Below are 20,239 nucleotides of genomic sequence, written 5' to 3'. Positions count from 1 at the left end.
GGGTTGTTGCTTTCTGGTGCCGCCTTCCCCCACCCTCCCTTTTGCTGTTGCCTCAGCACTTTGTGGTGAAGTGTAGAGACTCAAAAGGAGGACCACTACCCGCTACCGTGAGTGATCTGCCTGCTCATCGTCATGGTCATCCATCTGTCCAGTAAACATCCCTGAGCCTGTGCCATGTGCTGGGGCCTGGGGTCCACAGTGAAGCAGGCGCATGCTCTCAGCTGTGCTCAGCCCAGCCGTGCGCGGGACAGAGAAGCTGCAGGCCAGGTGTGTCTGTGGAGGGAGAGGTTACCTCTGGCTGGTGGGTCAGCGGAGGTGGCAGCTGAACTGAAGGAGCGGGATGGACGGAGCTCGCTCTAGAGGAGGGTGGGGGCAGGGGAAGGGGCTGGGTTCCTGGCTCGCGGAGAGGACGCATCGCAGAGGGGCTGCAAGGGTGGCCAGACAGCTAGCTTTGACTTCGTTTTATAGACAGAACAGTTTTGGAACCAGAGTGACAGGATTAGGCCCACATTTTTCCTCTGGTGGCGGCTGAGGGGTTTGATGGCAGAAGAGAGGAGATGGGCCGAGGAACAGGGGTGACGGTGGGGGCTGTGCCTCCGCCAGGCTTCCAGCCTCTTTGTGGTGGTCCCTTGGGTCCACAAGGTTAGCACACACCTTGCGTGAGGCCGGAATGGGGCTCATTCCCTCTTTCCCAGAAGTAAACGCAACACAGTTTGGAGTTGGTGAGACTGAGGGGGCCATCTTTCAGGAAAGGCAAGCGTCAGCGTTGGCTGGGGTGCCCACCCGGGGACAAGGGGGACCCTTAGCCAGACCCGCAGACCCCGGGGAAGGACACGGTGTGCTCAGAGAGGCAGGGATAGTCAGGAAAGCCAGGTGTGCAGAGAAGGCTCGGCCAAGGGGGCCCTGGGGGCTCAGAGACTCAGGAAGTGAGGGGAGGGGCGGCCAGACAGCCGTGAACTAGGCCCAGGGGTCGACGGACCAACGGTCTTGCTGTGTGCAGGGTGGACACACAGGGCCAGAGGCTCTTCTGTAGGGAACGTCTCCTGGCTGCAGTGGGCTCTGGAAATTGTCTGCGGGTTGCCACACCTTCTGGGGGCTCTCCGGCCCAGGCCCTAGCTGGGAGCTGCCTGTCCAGCCTACCCTGGCTCCACCTCCAGACTGCGCAAGCCTGGGCGGGCGGGACGGGCTCCTCGTGCCTTGGTTGCCATGACCTGTAACGTTTCCTTTCCAGTTTCCAGATTCATTGTAAGTATATATGTACAGTTTCTTGTGTTGTCTTGCGCCACCCATTGGCTTAGGGAAGAACTGCCCTAGTAGGTTGGCCTGCAAGGTGTGCTACTTCAGAGCCTCCATCTGACATACTCTTCCCTGTCCGAAATGCAAACACAGCACACACTCCCTGCCTGGTTTGGGAATGATGACACCTCACCTCTCGCCCCTCCTACCCTGTCCTGCCCACACTCCAACCTCAAGGACACTTCGGTTCCCCATCTGACTCCCGACCCCTCCAGCTGGCTGGGGACAGGCAGCCTCATGACACAGTGTGCACAAAGGTTTCTGGCCGGGCCGTGAGGATGGGGACCAGGTCCCACCTGTGCCAATGAAGCAGGCGTCTCACCTGGATTAGTCTCCGGGCTGTTGAAGGTGGACTGAAGGTCAGACAGTCCAGAGGCCAAGGGCCCCAGAGGAGGGGGGTGTGGGCACAGGTAGACCAGGAGCAGCTGCCCATCTGGTCAGGAGAGTCCAACAACCCAGAGCTTTCTGGTTCCTGGGGGGAGGAGAGGGCAGAGGCAGTGGGGGCCCAAAGACAGGTCTTGCTTCACCTCTGGATGGAGCCACTCAGGTGAGCCCAGGTTTTGAGGGATGAGTTAAAGGATGCAGGCTAGAGGGTCAGGGTTAGAGGATCAGGTTAGACGGTCTGAGTCAGGGTCAGGGTAAGGGTTGGGAGTTTACAGGTCAAGGTCGAGTATCTAGGGGCTAGGGGTTAGGAGCCTTAGGGTTTAGGATTAGAGATTAGGAGGTTAGGGTTAGGGAGTGAACAGTAGAGATTTGGGCGTTAGGGTTAGTGGGTTAGTGTTAAGCACAGCTGACCCACAGCCCCCCTAACCCCACACGTCTGAGTCCTGTAGGGTGGACAGGACTTGCCCGGGGTCACTCACGAGTGGGGGTTCACCTGGACCGCTGGTTATCTACCCCCATCCTGGAACCTGATGGCAGAAGAATGAAATGTCTGCTCTGGTCACTGACTGCTTCAAATCCAACTCAACCTCAGTCAACGGCTGTTAGGGCCTCAGAAGCCCACAGGGTTTCCTCCTACCATCTGAACTGGAGAGAGTAGTGCTGGCCCCACTTGGCCTGGGCAGCCCGGGTCCAGCAGAGGCCTGACTGAGCTCACTCCATGGTCATGTTATGAATTTATACAGAACTTGGTGCAGCGACCTACCAGCCCCCAGGTGCTGCCTCCTGAGGGCTGCTGGGGCCCTCCTGGGACTGCAGGCATCCTTTGTCCCATCTGAGTGGGCATCAATAGACATCAAGTCTCAGGACAGCCCTTGACCTCTGACCATCCAGGCAGTCACCTATGGTCCTCCAGCTCAGGCCAGTCTGGTCCCTGTCAAGCCCCTGTGGCCAATTACTGAGCTGACCTTGCTGCTGGCAATTGAACAGCTACCTGGGCAGCACAGACAGCCCTTTGGGATGTTTCAGTTACTAACATGCATGTGGTTGAGAAAAGGGCCTCCCCCTCACAGGCCCATAGCCTGCCAAGTGAGGTAATAACCGTCTAAACATTTGAGTGTGTCCCTGACACAACAACCATACAGCAGACCATGGCCTTGCAATCCTTTGGGATTCCAGCTGTAACAAACTTTTGATATTCATACTCATTAAGAGTCAAAGATACGGGAGCAACTGGGCCACCCAGTGGACAGTTTCACACTGAGGCCGCATGGTCTTGGAGATCCACATGCACCCATGTGGTCTCTGAAAGCTGCCAATGATGGATTCCATGATACAGCATAATCCTTGAGCCTCCCACTGCTTCACTGAGCAAGAATTTCCTAACTACCATAGCATTTAGTCTCTGCTCTTTGTAAAGGAGGGAGGAGGCTGGATAAATGAGCAGTATTGTTCTTGGGGGATGGGTGAGTCATGTGGCCAGGGGGCAGGTGTGACTCCTGGGCTCCCGCCACCAGAGACATCAAGGAAGGCTGTGCCTTTTGCAAGAGGAAGAGGTTCTTGCTGTTGTGGACGGACAGCAAGAGCACTGGATGGGTGGCTGCAGCCCCTGACCCTAAATCAGCCCCTTCCTTCCTTGGCCTTCAGATCCCACAGCTGTGCAGTGGGCCATCAGTGATGTGGAATCTGCCGCTTTCCCCTATCCAGCATCTGTTCTCATGCCAAAGTCCAGAACCTCAGCTTTCCTTTGGGAACTTCTTACCTGTTTCCAGTCCAAACAGTTCCACAGGGCTGACGCTGTGTTCCACCCACCTTGAAGATGGGCATATGATCCACATCTAGCCAATCCCATGTTCCATCCTGTGAGTGCTCTGATGGGTTCAAGGACGATGCTATGATCCAAACCAGGCCAATGACGTTAATTTTATTTTATTTTTTGGCCATACTGTGCACGCAGGATTTTAGTTCCCTGACCAAGGATTGAACCTGTGCCCCCTACATTGGGAGCTCAGAGTGTTAACCACTGGACCACCAGGGAAGTCCCATCCCCTCATTTTCAAAACTGCTATTGATTTAAAGCACACAAGATGGTTGTGATATGAGTGGCCTTTTCAGTATGACTTCTTTGACTTAGAATGTTTTCAGTGTTTATCCATGTTGTAACATGTATTATGTGTTTCATTCATTTTTTTATTGTGGTTAAAAATACATAACATGGGGATGGGGGGCAAGTGGAGGGAACGGCCCAGATGCACACCATTCACGGACCCTCTGGACTGGAAGGACTCGTGAGAGCCAGAGCCCAGAAATCCGGGGATGGATAAGATGCAGCGTCCCCTCCAATTCCTGTAAGCGCCCCTTGCTCCATCCTGCACCCAAATACCTCAGCTAGGCCCTCGCCCCACTCTTGACACTCCAGACTCAACCGGGACAGACCTCTGCAGCCGCCGCTCCCCACCCTGCAGGAGAAGCTCAGAGGTCCTGTCCCCCTTTCCTCTGAGGGACTCTTTTTGGTGACCACAAAAGGATTTCGTCGCTCAGGACAAAGCTGGTAGAGGACAGTGGGATGGCTGTGCCCGGCGCGCCACGCTTCCTCCTGACCTTCGACTTGGACGAGAGTATCGTGGACGAAAACAGCGACGACTCCGTCGTGCACGTGCCGCGGCGGGCCAGCGGCTGCCTGAGAGCCTGCGTGCCACCTAGCGCGAGGGCTTCTACAACGAATACATGCAGCGCGTCTTCCAGTACCTGGGCGAGCAGGGCATGCGGCCGCGGGACCTGCGCGCCATCTACGAGGCCATCCCCCTGTCGCGCGGCACCGGCGGGCTGCTGCAGTTTGTGGCCAAGCAGGGTGCCTGCTTTGAGGTTATTCTCATCTCAGACGCCAACACCTTTGGCGTGGAGAGTGCGCTGCGCGCCGCCGGCCACCACGGCCTGTTCTGCCGCATCTTCAGCAACCCGTCGGGGCCCGACCCTTGGGGGCTGCTGGCGCTGCAGCCCTTCCACGCACACAGCTGCGCTCACTGCCCCGCCAACATGTGCCAGCACAAGGTGCTCAGCAACTATCTGCGCGAGCAGGCCCACGACGGCGTGCACTTCGAGCGCCTTTTCTACGTGGGCGACGGCGCCAACGACTTCTGCCCCATGGGGCTGCTGGCAGGCGGCGACGTGGCCTTCCCGCGCCGCCACTACCCCATGCACCGCCTTATGCAGGAGGCGCAGAAGGCCGAGCCCAGCTCCTTCCGCACCAGGGTGGTTCCCTGGGAAACCTCCGCCGAAGTGCGCCTACACCTGCATCAGGTGCTGAGGATGTGGCCTGCAGGGGCCACCCGGGCGGGGAGGGGGTGGGGCGGTGGGGGTTGGGAAAGAGAAAGCTAGTTTTATTATTCCCTTTCCCTTTCGTTTCGGTATATCCCTCCGGGATTTCCCGGAATCCCAGGTTGGTCCATTTGAGGACTGGAGGAGGGAGTTGGAAGCTGTCCCCATCTGTGCAGTTAACCCAGCTCGGCTGCCTCCCCCAGTTCCACTGCAAGCGAATTCTGGAGTCTGGCCGCAGCAGCGTGGCACGCATATCTGAGCAGGCGGCAGTGTTTCCACAAACCTTGCCCTCTCAGTTGGGAGGACGGGGTTCCCTGTCAGGGTAGAGAAGGAACATGTCCCGCCGCGTTGCGGTTAACTGTTGCCTTGGGCTGCATGGCCTCCCTCCTCCAGTCTTCTGTCCAGAGGACCCAGGCCCCGAAATGTTTCCCCCACACCTCCCCGCACCAGACTCCCCACGGAGAGAGGTGGCGCTCCTTGCTGATGGTCCCAGGCCTAGATCTTGCTTTACCTACTGTGGCTGTATACTACACTCCTTGCCTCCCCCAACCCCACCCTGTTAGCATCCCCACAGGATAAAAAGCTCGAGGGAACAGTCACCTCCTGTTGGTGGAAAGAGGTAGCACACTGTCCCGGGGCTCGGGTCTGGCCAGCCAGGGACCTCACAGAGCCTGAAGATGTCTCCTTGCACCCCAGCCTCGTCTATGCAGCAAGAAAGCAGGGACTTAACCAAAGTCTCCCCACTGACTGGGCCCTTTTGAGTCCCCCTCCTCCCGTATGGAACAGAAAGCCATGATGCTGTAAAGCAGAGCCAGTGGAAACCCAAGGCCCACCTCCTTCTTTTGGAGTTTCAGAGCTGTGAAGGAGGTGAAGGGGCAGAGGTGAGCGAGGTGTCTCACGCTGCCGTCTGGGGGATGAGGGCGAGGTGAGCTCTGCTCTCAGCCCCACCTAAGTGAGGGAGCTGGTTCCCACTCTTGGAGGAGTGTCCAGCCTGGGGCACCAAGACTGAATACACAACAAAGCAGGCAACAGGCAAAAGAGCAGGGTGCGGCCCACCTTCGCAGAGGGGCACAGGGATCTAGTGTGGAGGGCTCAGTGAGCACCAAGGAGATGGGAGATACTGCTGCTTAGGGCAGGCAGAGGAGGCTTAACTAGTGGGAGCCTTACAAGTGTGTTGCCTTTCAGTCCCTCGGCCCGCTAGCCCTGCAGGGCAATCATCAGGAGGTCATCAGAATTTTATTCAAAGTTGGCACTTGCAGCTGGAGACCCGGTCTTGCATGGCGTAAGGGTCCCCTGTGGGTAAGGTCACCAAACTTCTTGGCTTCCAGTTCTTTTTCCTGTCTCCAGCAGGCCTCTGGGTGCCTCCTCTTTCTTTACCTGGACGCCTTCCCACTGCAATGGGGGAAAGGAAGAGACGCAGCTCACAGCCCAGGAGGCGTGCCGGTCTGGTCCAGTCTTGACTGGAGCAGGCTTTGGTGTGGGACTCAAGAGGCTCACTCAAGGCGGTGCTTGGGTCAGCATCCCAGAGATCCCAGGTTGTCAGCAGCTGGGCTGCGCATAGTTCCTGGGGAAGAATCCAGACCCCTCTGAGCCGATGCCCTCACAGCAGCCATCGGAGTAGTGGCGGGTGATGCAGATAATGGTGCCCTCAGAGAAGGAGAGTTCATTGTCCTTCTGGCGGGTGTATGGGTACAGTGTCATTACTGCAGGGCGGGAGGCGAGGGGTGCCATGAGACGTGCCTCCTGCCCCGCCACAGGGATGCTTGTGCCCACATACTGGACTCTAGGGGGCAATGTGGGGAGTGGGGCAGGAGATGCCTTCTTCAAAGCCCCAGGACTCCTACGCAGCTGAGCTAATATTCAGTATCAGGCCAGCTGCTTCCCTCCTCTGGGGTGGGGTGCGGTGGCGTGGAATAAAAGGCTCCACAAGTGTGACACAAGCCATCCCCTCCACTCCAAGAAACTTCAGTGTTTGAGAGCAGGGCCCCAGGATCTACCCATGTTTTGTAATCTGCTTTCAGCCCCCGTTCATCCTGGTCTTCCCACAATGTCTCTGGCAGGTGCTGGAGGTATTGCTCAGTAGGTGCTCTAGTAGGTGCTCAGTAAATACAGCAACACTGAACAGTGTAGACTTGGCCGAGTGAGCCTTGGGCAAGTCACTTAGTTTAACCTCTCAGGCTCAGCTTCGTCTGTTAAATGGGAGTGTGAAGATCCTAGGAGGTTAAGTAAAAGTGAGAAAATGGATGAGAAGCTTCGACTCTGGGGTCTGGTATAAAGCAGGGGCTAAATTATGTTAAAACCCCCCACATTTACCATTTAAATCATTTTGAGCATACAGTTCTATGGCATTAATTACATTCACGTTGTTGTACAAATATTCTCAGCATCCACCTCCGGAAGTTATTTTCCCTATGGAAAATTCTGTATCAGTTTCTCTAAATTTTTGCCAACATTTGTTATTTTTAGCTTTCTTGATTGTAGGCTTTCTAGTGTGTGGAGGGGTCGGCGTTGTGGTGTTAACTTGCATTTCATCACGACTAATGACGATTAACATCTCTTCATGTGCTTGCTGACCATTTGTATGTCTTATCTGGAGAAGGGTCTTTTGAAGCCCTTTTTCCATTTAAAACATTGGGTTGTTTGCCGAGTCCCGCCAAGCGCTCCTCCTGGCGGCGTTGGTGTTGGTGAGTCCAGCCTGGAGCCGTCTCCGCGCTGCAGGGGCCCGCGCCCCGGGGCATCGCTAGCTGCCTCTCAGGAGAGGAGACGCCCGCCCCCCGGCGCCCGTGCCTGGAGCGCCGAGATCGTGCTGCGCCGCGCAGACGCGGCGCCGGCGGGGCGGGTCTTGCTAGGCATTGGGTGCGGGTCACCTGAGCGCGGCGGCGGTCTGCGCACCTCTGCCGGAAGAGAGTGTCTTGGAAGTGGGCGTCCCGGCCAGAGCGCACCTGGCGCGGGGCGTCCTCGGGGCTCCTCGCCGTCGGCGCCACGCGAGCTGGCGGGGGTCTACGGAGCCAGCACACGGCTGCTGGGAACGACCCGTTCCGTGGGTCCCTGGCACCCCAGCGGCATCCGAGCGCGGAGCGGAGGGCTGCGGACCGCAGGTAAGGGGACAGGGGTTGGTGGGGGTGGGTGGAGGAAGGAACGAGGAATTACACCAGAGCTGTTTGGTACAGGGGCAGAAACAGAAAACTCAGACGTACCACTGCAGAGGCCATGGGAGTTAAGTTGTAAATGCTGCTGGCTTTCAGTAGCCTAGCCTGCAGCCATTCTCTTCTGTAGCTGATGGGATACAAAGCTCTACTGGGTTCTTTGCACGGGATAGTCTTGTTTTGCAGAAATTCAGCTCAGAGCCATCCTTGATGTGTAAGTGTAAGGTCGGATCTTAACAAACGGCATTGCAAAACAGAGGAAAGCTTCAAGTGAGCTTTATTAGGGTGCGCTCCCGGGTGAGGTTCACTGGTCCGAGAGAAAGGGACCAGAGAAGTCGCCCCCGGGCGAGGGCTGGGCAAGATTTTATAGGAGAAGGGAAAGGGGTGTGGTGAATCTGGGAGGGCGCAGGGAATTCCTTATCTGGTTGTCTCTTCGGGTGTTGTGGCACTATCTGGTGCCGATTACATCAGTCTTGGGACCGCTAGTCCCGTCCCTCGAAAGGCGGGAAGGCTGGGCCGGGTGGAAATCCCCCAGGTCAGTTCCTGGAACTGGGTGGTCCGGAATGTCTCCAGGTCAGTTTCTGGAACTGGGTGGTCCGGAGAGTTTCGGTCTGATGCAACCTGTGAATCTGATTGCGTCCCCCTGCCTCGGGCCAGTTGGCCTTACATCCCGACATCTTTGGTGTAATGGGGCGGCGTTCCGATCTCTGGCTACTTCATGCTGAATGGGGGCATCGAAAGGGGAGTCGGGCGACCAGAGGTCCGAGGCTTAGGGGAGACCAGTGGGGGTTTCTGTAGGAAGTAAGGTGTAAGGACCGAGGAACATTTGGTTTGTGGCCACCCGAGAGACTTCCTCCATGCGCCGGCGAAGGAACCTAAGAAAACGGGGGGCAAACATGAGCAAGATACAGATGAGAATTAAGGGGCCTCAGATTGGTGTTAGCCAGGTATAGAGAGTGGATCGCCACCAATCGGGAATTGGGGAGGCGGACTGTTGGTGTTTGCGTTGGAGTTCTTCTCTTAAGCGATGGAGGGCGTTTACAGCAGCATTCCTCCTGTAGGAAGAGGCAGGTACCTCCTTTGTCGGCCGTCAGGAGATCCAGGGCTCGTCGATTCTGGAGAGCGACTCGGGCTATGGAGGTGATTTGGCACTGGAGAGAGGAGATGGAGGCGGCGGAGCCTTCAATGGCTAGCTGGAGTTTATGTTCTAAGTCGCGGGATGTTGAAACACTATGTGTTAGAGCTCCCCCCCCGCCCCCCGAGGCCTGCAGCGACCAGGGAGGAGGCGAGAGAGATGCCTGCGACCAGAGGAAGAAAGATAGCTCTTTTTTGTCGGGTAAAGGGCGGCGTGATTAGCGAGGAAAATTCATCTTGGCTATACAGTGTGAGTTGTGGGACGAGAGTAACGGGGATACATGGGAAGGGGGAGGAAGAATTGATCTCTTTTGTGAGGGAACCATTGCACCACAAAAACATGCCTGGTGGTGCTTCAATTGATGTGTTTACCGTGAGGGATGTGTTGCAAAGAAACCCAGTATCAGGTAGATTTGGGCGGCTGCCGTAACAGATGGTGAGATTTTTTTGAATCAAGGAATATGGGGACTTTTAACGGGGAAAAAGGTGGGTTTTGGGATGTGTAGGAAGTAGAATTGAAGGGCTGGTCGAGTGGGACAGCAGCCAAGGGTGGACGGCCAAGCGAGGCACATAGAAAGCAGTCGGAGATGTTGCCTATTCCTGTGTGGTTGAGTATCTGTAGTGTTTGGTCAGTTCGGCTGCTGCTGCTAGGGCCCGAAGGCATGGTTGCCATCCCTGAATGGTTGGGTCTAGCTGTTTGGAGAGGTAAGCCACGGGGCGGTAGGAAGGCCCTACAGGCTGGGCAAGGAGTCTAGTGGCTATTCCGGCCCGTTCATCCACAAAAAGGTGAAAAGGTCGGTTTGGGTTGGGCAGAGAAAGGGGAGAAGATATCAGAGCGTTACGGAGGGTGAGAAAGGCCTGTTGAACGGCGGAAGGAGAGGTGAGGGGTCCTTGAGGGGTTTCCTTAGCGGCTAGATATAAGGGTTTAGCGAGGAGAGCAAAGTTAGGGATCCAGTGTAGGAAAAATCCTGTAAGGCCCAAAAAGGAGAGAATTTGTTCCGCTGTTTCCGGAGGCTGGAGTTCACAGATAATCCGGGTGCGATTGGCTGTTATATCTTTTGTGGTAGGGGTAAGATGGAGCCCCAGGTAGGTTACAGAAGATATAGATAACTGAGCCTTGGCTGGGGAGACCCGATAACCGCGAGAGCCAAGGTGATTGAGGAGATCTTCAGTATGTTGTCTTGAGAGGCTGAGAGATGGGCTACAAAGGAGGAGGTCATCTACATATTGAAGGAGTGTGCTGGGGGTACGGGAGCAGGAAGTGAAGTCTTGTGCCAGCGCCTGACCGAAGAGGTGAGGACTCTCGCGGAAGCCCTGGGGAAGAACTGTCCAGGTGAGCTGACTGGAAGTATGAGTATCCGGATCCGTCCAGGTAAAGACGAAGAGGAAATAGGAGTCGGGATGTAGGTGGATAGTGAAAAAGGCATCTTTGAGATCCAGAACCGTAATGTGGGTTGTGGATGGGGGGATATGGGAGAGCAAGGTGTATGGGTTTGGTACTACTGGGTGGAGAGGGATTATGGCTTCATTGATTAGTAGGAGGTCCTGGACTAGGTGATAATCCCCAGAGGCCTTGCAGACAGGCAGGATGGAGGTGTTTCAGGGAGAGTCACTGGGGATAAGGAGTCCCTGGTTTAGGAGTCCTGTGATAATAGGTTGTAGGCCCCTAAGGTGAGTCTCAGAGATGGGAAACTGGGGCCTTGATGGAAATTTGGAGGGGTCCTTTAGGCGGATGAGGACGGGGGAATGGTGTGTTGCTATTATGGGCTTAGAAGCATCCCAGACATGGGGATTGATTGGGTTCCATGTGATTGGAAGAGGGGGATAGGAGGGGGAGGGTTCTAGAGACAGGCCGAGAAGAGGAAGCAGGAGTTGGGAGGAGGGGACCTTAGGGTCAAGTCTATCCAGCTGGAGGGAGGCCCCTAAGTGGAAAAGGACATCTCGGCCTAGCAAGGGAACTGGGCAGGATGGTATGACTAAGAAGGAATGAGTAAAAGGGAGCCCTTTGATATGACATGGGAGTCGACTGGTCTGGAGTGGGAAGGATGGTTTGCCATCAATACCCATAACCGAGATCTGGGAAGGAGAAAGTGGCTCGGAATAAGTAGGCAGGACCGAATAGGCAGCCCCCGTGTCCACCAGAAATGAAATGGACTTATCCGCTACCTGTAGCGTTACCCTGGGCTCGGTGAGGGTGATGGGGGTCTTCGAGTCCGGGTGCCGTCAGTCGTCAGCCAATCCCAGCAGTTCGAGTGGTAATGCCATTGGGTCGGCCTGCCCCCCCACGTGGAGATGCTGAGGGAGGGCCAGTCGTAGGGCAGTCACTCTTCCAGTGGCCCGTTAACCCGCAGCTGGGACAGGGCTTAGAAGGAGGTTGGGGATTGGGACATTGGCGAGCCCAGTGGCTTTCTTTTCTGCATTTGAAGCAGGCCCCCGGCGGGGTTGCCTTTTGCGGACCCCATGGATGCTGTGATACATGGGAGATGGCCGGCCTTAGGGCGGCTACAAGAGGTTGGGTTTGGAGGGCCACCTTCTGGTGCATCCGAGCCTGTCAGCTGGATCCTGCCAAATCCTCAGGGCCATTGTAGACTTTAAAGGCCATCTTTACCAGATCTCGAATAGGGGTTTGAGGGCCGTCTTCTGCCCGTTTTAATTTCTTTCGGATGTCCGGGGCTGATTGGGTGATAAAATGGGTGGCTAGGACCGCTGCCCCTGCCGGGGTGTCAGGATCCAGTTGGGTGTAGAAAGTTAAGGCCGCTGTAAGGCGATTGAGAAAGATAGCTGGATTTTCGTTAGGTTCTTGGATTATCTCTTTTAGTTTTTCAAAATGGACTACCTTATGAGCAGCAGCCTGCATGCCAACCAGGAGGCACTGGATCATGAGGTCGTGTTTATGACGGCTATCTTGGCCATCCTGATAAGTCCAGCCTGGATTGGTACCAGGTACAGCAGTCACTCCGACAGGCATGGAGTTGTCGGTAAGGTGAACCTGATCTGCATGGTTTCGGGCAGCAGTTTGAATTCTCTTTCCCTCTCATCAGGGGTCAGAGTAGAAGATAGGATCACAGCGATATCATACCAGGTTAGATCGTAAGCTTGAGAGAGGTAGCGAAATTATTTGATGTAGCGGGAAGAGTCCGCCGAAAAGGAGCCTAATCGCGTTTCTATTTGAGAGAGAACTTGGAGGGAAAAGGGAACATGAACTGTAACTAATCCTTCCGCTCCTTCTACCTCCCTCAGAGGGCAGAGATTTGGATCTTGGGAGTCGGGAGAGCGTGTATGTGCACTAATTGGCGAAGCAAGGGGCGTGGCAGGAGAAACCGTTGAGGGAGGCGAGGGAGCGGTTGGATGGGCCAGAGCGGCTGCGGGATGAGGAGGGACCGCTTCAGGGTTGGGTGGAGGCTGGAGAGAAGCTCTGGAGCGGGGAGAGGCGAGAGATTCGGGTGGGTCGCCTAGTGGAGAGGAGTCATCATCAAAGGAAATTAGGGGCTTGGATGTAGGAGATGTCTGTTTGGCAAGAAAGATCTGGGAAGTGGAACAATCGACGTAGAGGGAGGGGCGGGAGCGTAAATACCAGAAGGCCTGAACATAGGGGACCTCGGATCATTTGCCCATCCTGCGGCAGTAATTATCTAGATCACAGAGGATGTTAAAATTGAAAGTCCCTTCAGGAGGCCATTTGGATTGATTGTCTAGAGGATATTGTGGCCTGGCCACAGTGGAATAGAAAATAAGCCGTCGGCAACGGAGAACTTGGGAGAAACCGAGGGCTGTAAAATTGGCTAGGAGACACCCCAGGGGTGTCTTAGAATCTGGTTTCGATTCTGAGGTTCCCATGACCCCCAGTCTGTCCCTGAGTGAATGGAGAAGGAGAGAGGCGTGCCTGGTCTCAGTCTCCAGTTCACGGCAGGTCGGAGGGCAGTCAGGTGATTGGGACGTCTCCACAGTTCCATAGACCTCACTTGCTATATGGTCGGTCTTTTGATATATGTATTTAATAGGTATTTGTACACGTATGGTAACCCTAATCTTAATTTTTCCATTCACTCCACTTATCCTTTTAGATAAGCATACTTCTAAGTCTGTGAGTGTCTTTCTCTGTGGAAATATGTTCATTTGTGTTAGTTATTAGTTAACACCTATAAGTGATACCATAGGATATAGGTTTTTGCTTTCTGACTTACCTCATGTTCTGTGATTATCTCCAAGCTCATCTATGGTGCCTCAAATAGCAGTGTTTCATTGTTTTCCATGGCTAATATTCTGTTGTATAAATAGACCACTTCTTCTTTATCTGTTCATCTGTTGATGGACCTTTTGGTTGCTTCACTGTCTTGGCTATTGTGAATAAGGCTGCAGTGCAGATTTTTCAGCCTGGGTCTTCTCGATTCAGGTCTCAGGTGAGAGGCCCAGTGGTGTGACTGCTAGATTGAATGGTACCTCAATTTTTATTTTAATTGCAGCTCCCTTCTGTTCTCATTATTGGCTGTTACCACTTTACATCTCACCAGCAGCTAGAGGGTACACAGTTCTCTAAAATCCCTTCAATATTTATTGTTTGTAGTCTTTTTGCTGATGGCCAGTTGGCTGGTGTGAGTTGAAACCTTTTTGTAGATTAGATTTGCATGAGTCTAATAATTACTGAGGTTGAGCTTTTATCCATTTTCCTTTTTTTAAAAGTGAGCCAAATTAACCTCTTCATATTATTTTCTTGAAAAATTTGCAGTTTTGAATTTTTTTGGCCATTCCCTACCTCCGCACAGTTGTTTAGGGCAGGTGTCCTTTACAGCCCTGAGTCCTTCTGAATGTTAAGTGACCATTAGCTGTGGGTTTAAAGCCGCTCTTGTGGGAAACGGCCACAAGGCGGCAGCTTTTCTACATTTCCAACTCTGGGTTTTTGGGCAACAGAGCTTTCCTGGAAATTGTGTTAGTAAGCAGCAAATTAGAGTGGAATGTGCCAGCGAAAAGCCCCAAGAGCATATATATCCTAAATTGTTTGCTTTTTAAATTTAATTTTTATTAATTATCAGAGCAAATTTGATAAAAATGTAGTTCTCCTAGCTGTACAGTTTCTGATTCATCCTATCAATGTATCTGTCTATTCCTCTTTGGATCCTTTCCCGTGTATATTATAGAGTGTTGAGTAGACCTCTCTTCGTATCCCATAGGTATTGTGTGATTATATATTTCATATGTATTAGTACATGTCTGTTAACCCCCATATCCTAATTCATACATTCCTTACACCTTTCCATTTGGTTAAACATAATTTGGTTTTCTGAATCTATGTGTGTCCTTCTCTTGGAAATTATTTCATGGGTATCAATTTTTAGGTAACACCTGTAAGTGATGTCATAGGATGTCTGTCTTTCGGTTTCTTTCTTACTTCAAGTTGGGTGATTATCTGTAGATCCTTCTATGGTGGTGCCAACGGCACTGTTCCATGCTTTTTCATGGCTAATATTCCATTGTGTACATGGACGACTTCTTCTTGGTGCATTTTTCTGTTAATGGACATTTTGGTTTCTTCCAGGTCTTGGCTATGGTACATGTTGCTGCAGTGCAGGATTGCCAGCCTGTGTCTTTTTGATTCTGGTCTACTCATGTGACAGGCCCATTAGTGGGCCTACCAGATCACATGGTAGCTCCATTTTTACCCTTAAACGCATCTCTATTCTGTTCTCACTACTGGCTGTTTCCAGGTTACATCCCACCAGCAGCTAAAGGGTACACAGTTCTCTAAAACCCTTTCAGCATTTATTCTTTGTAGACTTTTTTTTTTTTTGCTGATGATCATCCTGAAGGCTGTGAGGTGAAAGTTTTTGTACACTGGATTTGCATGGCTTTATTAATTCCTGATGTTCAGCCTTTTTCCATTCCTGTTTTTTTAACAGAAAAAGAAAAAGAAACAAAACAAATGTGCGTAAAATAATGCCTCTTGAAACTGTCGTTTTGAAATGTGGACGTCTTTTGAATTTTTTGTTCGATATACGACCCCAGGATTTGTTTTCAGGGCAGGTGTGATTTACAGGCCTGCACTTATTTTGAATATCAACTGACCATTAGCGCTGGGATTAAAGCTGCTGTTGTGGGAAATGGCCACAAGGCGGCAGCATTTTTCCATTCCCAAATCTGGTTACTAGGGCAGCAGAGCCTTTCTGGAAGTCCTGTGCTTAGGTTGTAAATTAAAATGGAATGTGCCAGGAGAAACCCCCATAAGTTTATCTTACATTAATTCTTGTTCGTTGTTTTAGTTTTTTAATCAGGGTAATGATTAGAATATTGTTTGTCCTAGGTGTACACAATCTGGTTCATTTGTGCATTATATATATATATATATATATATATATATATATATATATATATATATATATTCCTGTACAGAGCCAATTCCCATGTAAATTATTGCAGAGTGTTCCATAGACCTCCCTTGCTATATGGTCGGTCTTTTTAATATATGTATTTAGTAGGTATTTGTACACGTATGGTAACCCTAATCTTAATTTTTCCATTCACCCCACCATTCCTTTTAGATAAGCATAGTTTGTTTTCTAAGTCTGTGAGTATCTTTCTCTGTGGAAATATGTTCATTTGTGTCAGTTGTTACATAACGCCTATAAGTGGTATCATAGGATATGTCTTTTGCTTTCCGACTTACCTCATGTTATGTGATTATCTCCAGGATCAACTATGGTGCCTCAAAGAGCAGTGTTTCATTGTTTTCCACGGCGAATATTCCATTTTGTACATGGACCACTCCTTCTTTTTCCACTCATCTGGTGATGGACATTTTGGTTACTTCCATGTCTTGGTTATTGTGAAAATTCCTGTAGTGCAGCTGTTGAAGCCTGTGCCTTCTCGACTCTGGACTTCTCAGGTGAGAGGCTCAGCAGTGGGCCTGCTGAATGGAATGGTGGCTCAATTTTTACGTTTAAATGCAGCTCCTTTCTCTTCTCATTATTTGCTGTTACCACTTTACATCTCACCAGAAGCTAGAGGGTACAGAGTTCTCTAAAACCCCTTCAGCATTTATTGCTTGTAGACTTTTTGCTGATGGTAGTTGACATGTGTGAGTTGAAAATTTTTGGAGGTTAGACTTGCATGAGTCTAATAATTCCTGATGTTGAGCTTTTACCCATTTTCCTCTTTTTTGAAAATGAGTGAGTAAAACTTACCCCTCCATACTATCTCCTTGAAAATTTGCCAGTTTTTTTTTTTTGGCCATTCCCTACCTCCGCACAATTGTTTAGGGCAGGTGTCCTTTACAGCCCTGAGTCCTTGGGAATGTTAAGTGACCATTAGCTGTGGGTTTAAAGTTGCTCTTGTGGGAAACAGCCACAAGGCGGCAGCATTTCTACATTTCCAACTCTGGGTTTTTGGGCAACAGAGCTTTCCTGGAAATTGTGTTAGTAAGCAGCAAATTAGAGTGGAATGTGCCAGCGAAAAGCCCCAAGAGTTTATATCTCCTAAATTATTGTTTGTTTTTTTAATTTAATTTTTATTAATTATCAGAGCAAATTTGATAAAAATGTAGATTCTCCTAGGTGTACAGTCTCTGGTTCATCCTATCAATGTATCTGTCTATTCCTCTTTGGATCCTTTCCCGTGTATATTATAGTGTTGAGTAGACCTCTCTTCGTATCCCATAGGTATTGTGTGATTATATATTTCATATGTATTAGTACATGTCTGTTAACCCCCATATCCTAATTCATACATTCCTTACACCTTTCCATTTGGTTAAACATAATTTGGTTTTCTGAATCTATGTGTGTCCTTCTCTTGGAAATTATTTCATGGGTATCAATTTTTAGGTAACACCTGTAAGTGATGTCATAGGATGTCTGTCTTTCGGTTTCTTTCTTACTTCAAGTTGGGTGATTATCTGTAGATCCTTCTATGGTGGTGCCAACGGCACTATTCCATGCTTTTTCATGGCTAATATTCCATTGTGTACATGGACGACTTCTTCTTGGTGCATTTTTCTGTTGATGGATATTTTGGTTTCTTCCAGGTCTTGGGATGGTACATGTTGCTGCAGTGCAGGATTGCCAGCCTGTGTCTTTTTGATTCTGGTCTACTCATGTGATAGGCCCATTAGTGGGCCTACCAGATCACATGGTAGCTCCATTTTTACCCTTAAACGCACCTCCAATCTGGTCTCACTACTGGCTGTTACCAGGTTTCATCCCACTAGCAGCTAAAGGGTACACAGTTCTCTAAAACCCCTTCAGCATTTATTCTTTTAGACTTTTTTTGCTGATAATCATTCTGACGGCTGTGAGGTGAACGTTTTCATACACTGGACTTGCATGGCTTTATTAATTCCTGATGTTCAGCCTTTTTCCGTTCCCATTTTTTTAACAAAAAAAGAAAGGAAAAGAAACAGAAGCCAAATGTGCATAAATTATGCCTCTTGAAACTGTCGGTTTGAAATATGGACGTCTTTTGAATTTTTTGTTCGATATACGACCCCAGGATTTGTTTTCAGGGCAGGTGTGATTTACAGGCCTGCACTTATTTTGAATATCAACTGACCATTAGCGCTGGGATTAAAGCTGCTGTTGTGTGAAACGGCCACAAGGTGGCAGCAGTTATCCCTTACCAAATCTGGTTACTAGGGCAGCAGAGCCTCAATGGAAGTCGTGTTCTAGGTTGTAATTTAGAATGGACTATCCCAGGAGAAAGCTCCTTAAGTTTGTCTCACAACTTCTTGTTCGTTTTTTTAATATAATTTTTATTTTTTATCACAGCAAGTTTGATTTCAATATTTGGCTTGTTCTAGGTGTGCAAGATGTCGTTCTTGTACACATAAACATATGTCTATTCTTCCTGGGATCCTTATCCCATGTACGTTATGACAGAATGTTGAATAGTCTTCTCTTGGTATTCCGTAGGTCTTTGGTGATTATATATTTCACCTGTGTTTGTATACGTCTGTTAACCCCAATATCCTAATGTATCCAATCCTCACACCTTTCCATTGGTGAACCATAAATTTGTTTAATGAATCTCTGATAGCCTTTCTCTGTGGGAATATCTTCACTGGTATCAATTTTTAGGTAACACCTATAAGTGATATCATACAATATGTGTCTTTCTCTTTCTGACTTACTCCAGGTTGTGTGATTACATCTAGAATCATCTACGGTGCTGCACAGGGCAATGTGTCCTTTTTTTCCTTGGCTAATATTTTGTCTGTACTTGTACCAGTTCTTCTTTGTCCACTCATCTGTTGCTGGACTTTTTGGTTACTTCCATATCTTGGCTATTGTAATACTGTGCAGTGCATATTTGCCTTCCTGTGCCTTTCCAATTCTGTCTTCTTTGGTTATAGGTCCAGGAATGGGCCTGCTGAATGATATTGTAGCTCAATGTGTACCTTTTAAAGGCATCTCCATTCTGTTCTCATTAGTGGCTCTTTCCAGGGTACATCCCACTGAAAGTTGAGGGTATGCATTTCTCCACAACACCTTCAGCATGCATGCATGAATTCATTCATTCATTTATTTTCGTTTGTTTGTTTTGCGGTACACGGGCCTCTCACTGTTGTGGCCTCTCCCGTTGCGGAGCACAGGCACCCACGGCATGTGGGATCTTCCCAGAACGGAGTATGAACCCGCGTCCCCTGCATCGCAGGTGGACTCTCAACCACTGCGCCACCAGGGAAGCCCCAGCATTTATTGATTATGGGTTTCGTGCTGAAGGTTATTCTGAGGGGTGTGAACTGATACCTCTTTGTGGTTGAATTTCCGTGTGTCTCATAATCCCTTGACATTAAGCTTTAAGGCATGTCCTTCTTATTTTTCAAACTGTGATTACAGCTTAGCTCTTCAAAGTGTTTTCTTAAAGTATGTGTCACATTTTGAAATTTTTTGGCCATTACCTCCCTCAAGACATTTTGAGGGCAGGTTTCATTTACAGCCCTGCAGTACTTGTTCACATGAAGTGACCATTAGCACAGGCTTTAAAGCTGCTTTTGCAGGTAACAGCCAGAGGGTGGCAGCCTTTCTAAGTTCCCCACGCTGGTACTAGGGAAACAGACCTTCCTGCCAGTGGTGTTCCTCGGTTATAAATTAGAGAAGAATGTGCCCAGATAAACCCCCAAATGCTTACGTCTCCTTACTTATGTTTGTTTTTAAATTTAATTTAAACTTTTTATTGGAGTAATATTCCATTGTGTACATGGACCACTGCTTCTTGGTGCACTCCTCTGTTGATGGACATTTTCGTTGCTTCCAAGTGTTGGCTATGGTAAGTATTGCTGGAGTGCAGAATTGCCAGTCTGTGAGGTTTTGATTCTCATTTTCTCAGGTGACAGGTCCAGCAGTGGGTATGATTGATTGCCTGGTAGCGCAATGTTTCCCTTTTCAAAGCACCTCCATTGTGTTTTCATTAGTGGCCCTTACCACATCCCCCTTAGAACGGAGGGTACGCACTTCCCCACGATCACTTCAGCATTTATTGCTTGCAGCATTTTTGCTAATGGCCATTCTGACTGCTGTGAGCTGATAGGTTTTTGTAATTTGGGTTTGCGTGTCTTTACAAATACCAAAAATTCATCATATTTCCAAGCCGTTTTTGTTTCTGTTTAAAAAAAAGGAGAACAAAGTGTGCATACAATATACCTCTTGAAATTGTCTTCTTGGAAGGTTGCCCTCTTTTGAATTTCTTATACGGTTTTCGACCCCAGAAATTTTTTGGTGGACAGGTGCCATTACAGAACTGCACGTTTGGTGAATAGTTAGTGACCATTAGCAGTGGGTTTAAAGCTGCTGTTGTGTGAAACGGTCACAAGGAGTCAGCATTTCTTCATTCCCCAATCTGGGTAGTAGGGCAGGAGAGCCTTTCTGGAAGTCATGTTCCTAGGTTGTAAATTAGAATGGAATGTGCCAGGAGAAACCCCCATACGTTTATGTCTCATTACTTCTTACTGGTTGTCTTAATTTTTGTAATCGGGGTAA

The 20,239-nt window shown here is 50.1% G+C and overlaps 1 long non-coding RNA gene and 1 pseudogene across 7 annotated transcripts in view; one reads left to right on the top strand and one right to left on the bottom strand.

Moving 5' to 3' along the window:
- Nucleotides 1-211: 211 nt before the first annotated feature.
- On the top strand, nucleotides 212-6,196 carry LOC132478452 (phosphoethanolamine/phosphocholine phosphatase-like; annotated as a pseudogene).
- A 943-nt stretch (nucleotides 6,197-7,139) lies between these two features.
- The window catches only part of LOC132478336 (uncharacterized), a 68,653-nt gene continuing 55,553 nt past the window's right edge, over nucleotides 7,140-20,239 (bottom strand). For 4 of the 7 annotated variants that reach the window (XR_009530384.1, XR_009530387.1, XR_009530389.1 and 1 more), the window contains 3 exons: nucleotides 15,934-16,176; nucleotides 13,460-15,154; nucleotides 8,505-9,292 (listed from right to left, as the gene is read on the bottom strand). This is a non-coding gene — a long non-coding RNA (uncharacterized LOC132478336). Of the gene's footprint in view, nucleotides 7,209-8,504; nucleotides 9,293-13,459; nucleotides 15,155-15,933; nucleotides 16,177-20,239 lie in introns of those variants that run through there. The other 3 variants (XR_009530388.1, XR_009530386.1, XR_009530390.1) reach the window with 3 other exon arrangements.

The sequence above is a fragment of the Mesoplodon densirostris genome, chromosome 18 (genome assembly GCF_025265405.1).
Source record: "Mesoplodon densirostris isolate mMesDen1 chromosome 18, mMesDen1 primary haplotype, whole genome shotgun sequence".
Taxonomy (NCBI): Eukaryota; Metazoa; Chordata; class Mammalia; order Artiodactyla; family Ziphiidae; genus Mesoplodon; species Mesoplodon densirostris.
The sequence above is the reverse complement of the archived record's forward strand: the minus strand, read 5'-3'. Positions and strand labels throughout refer to the sequence as shown.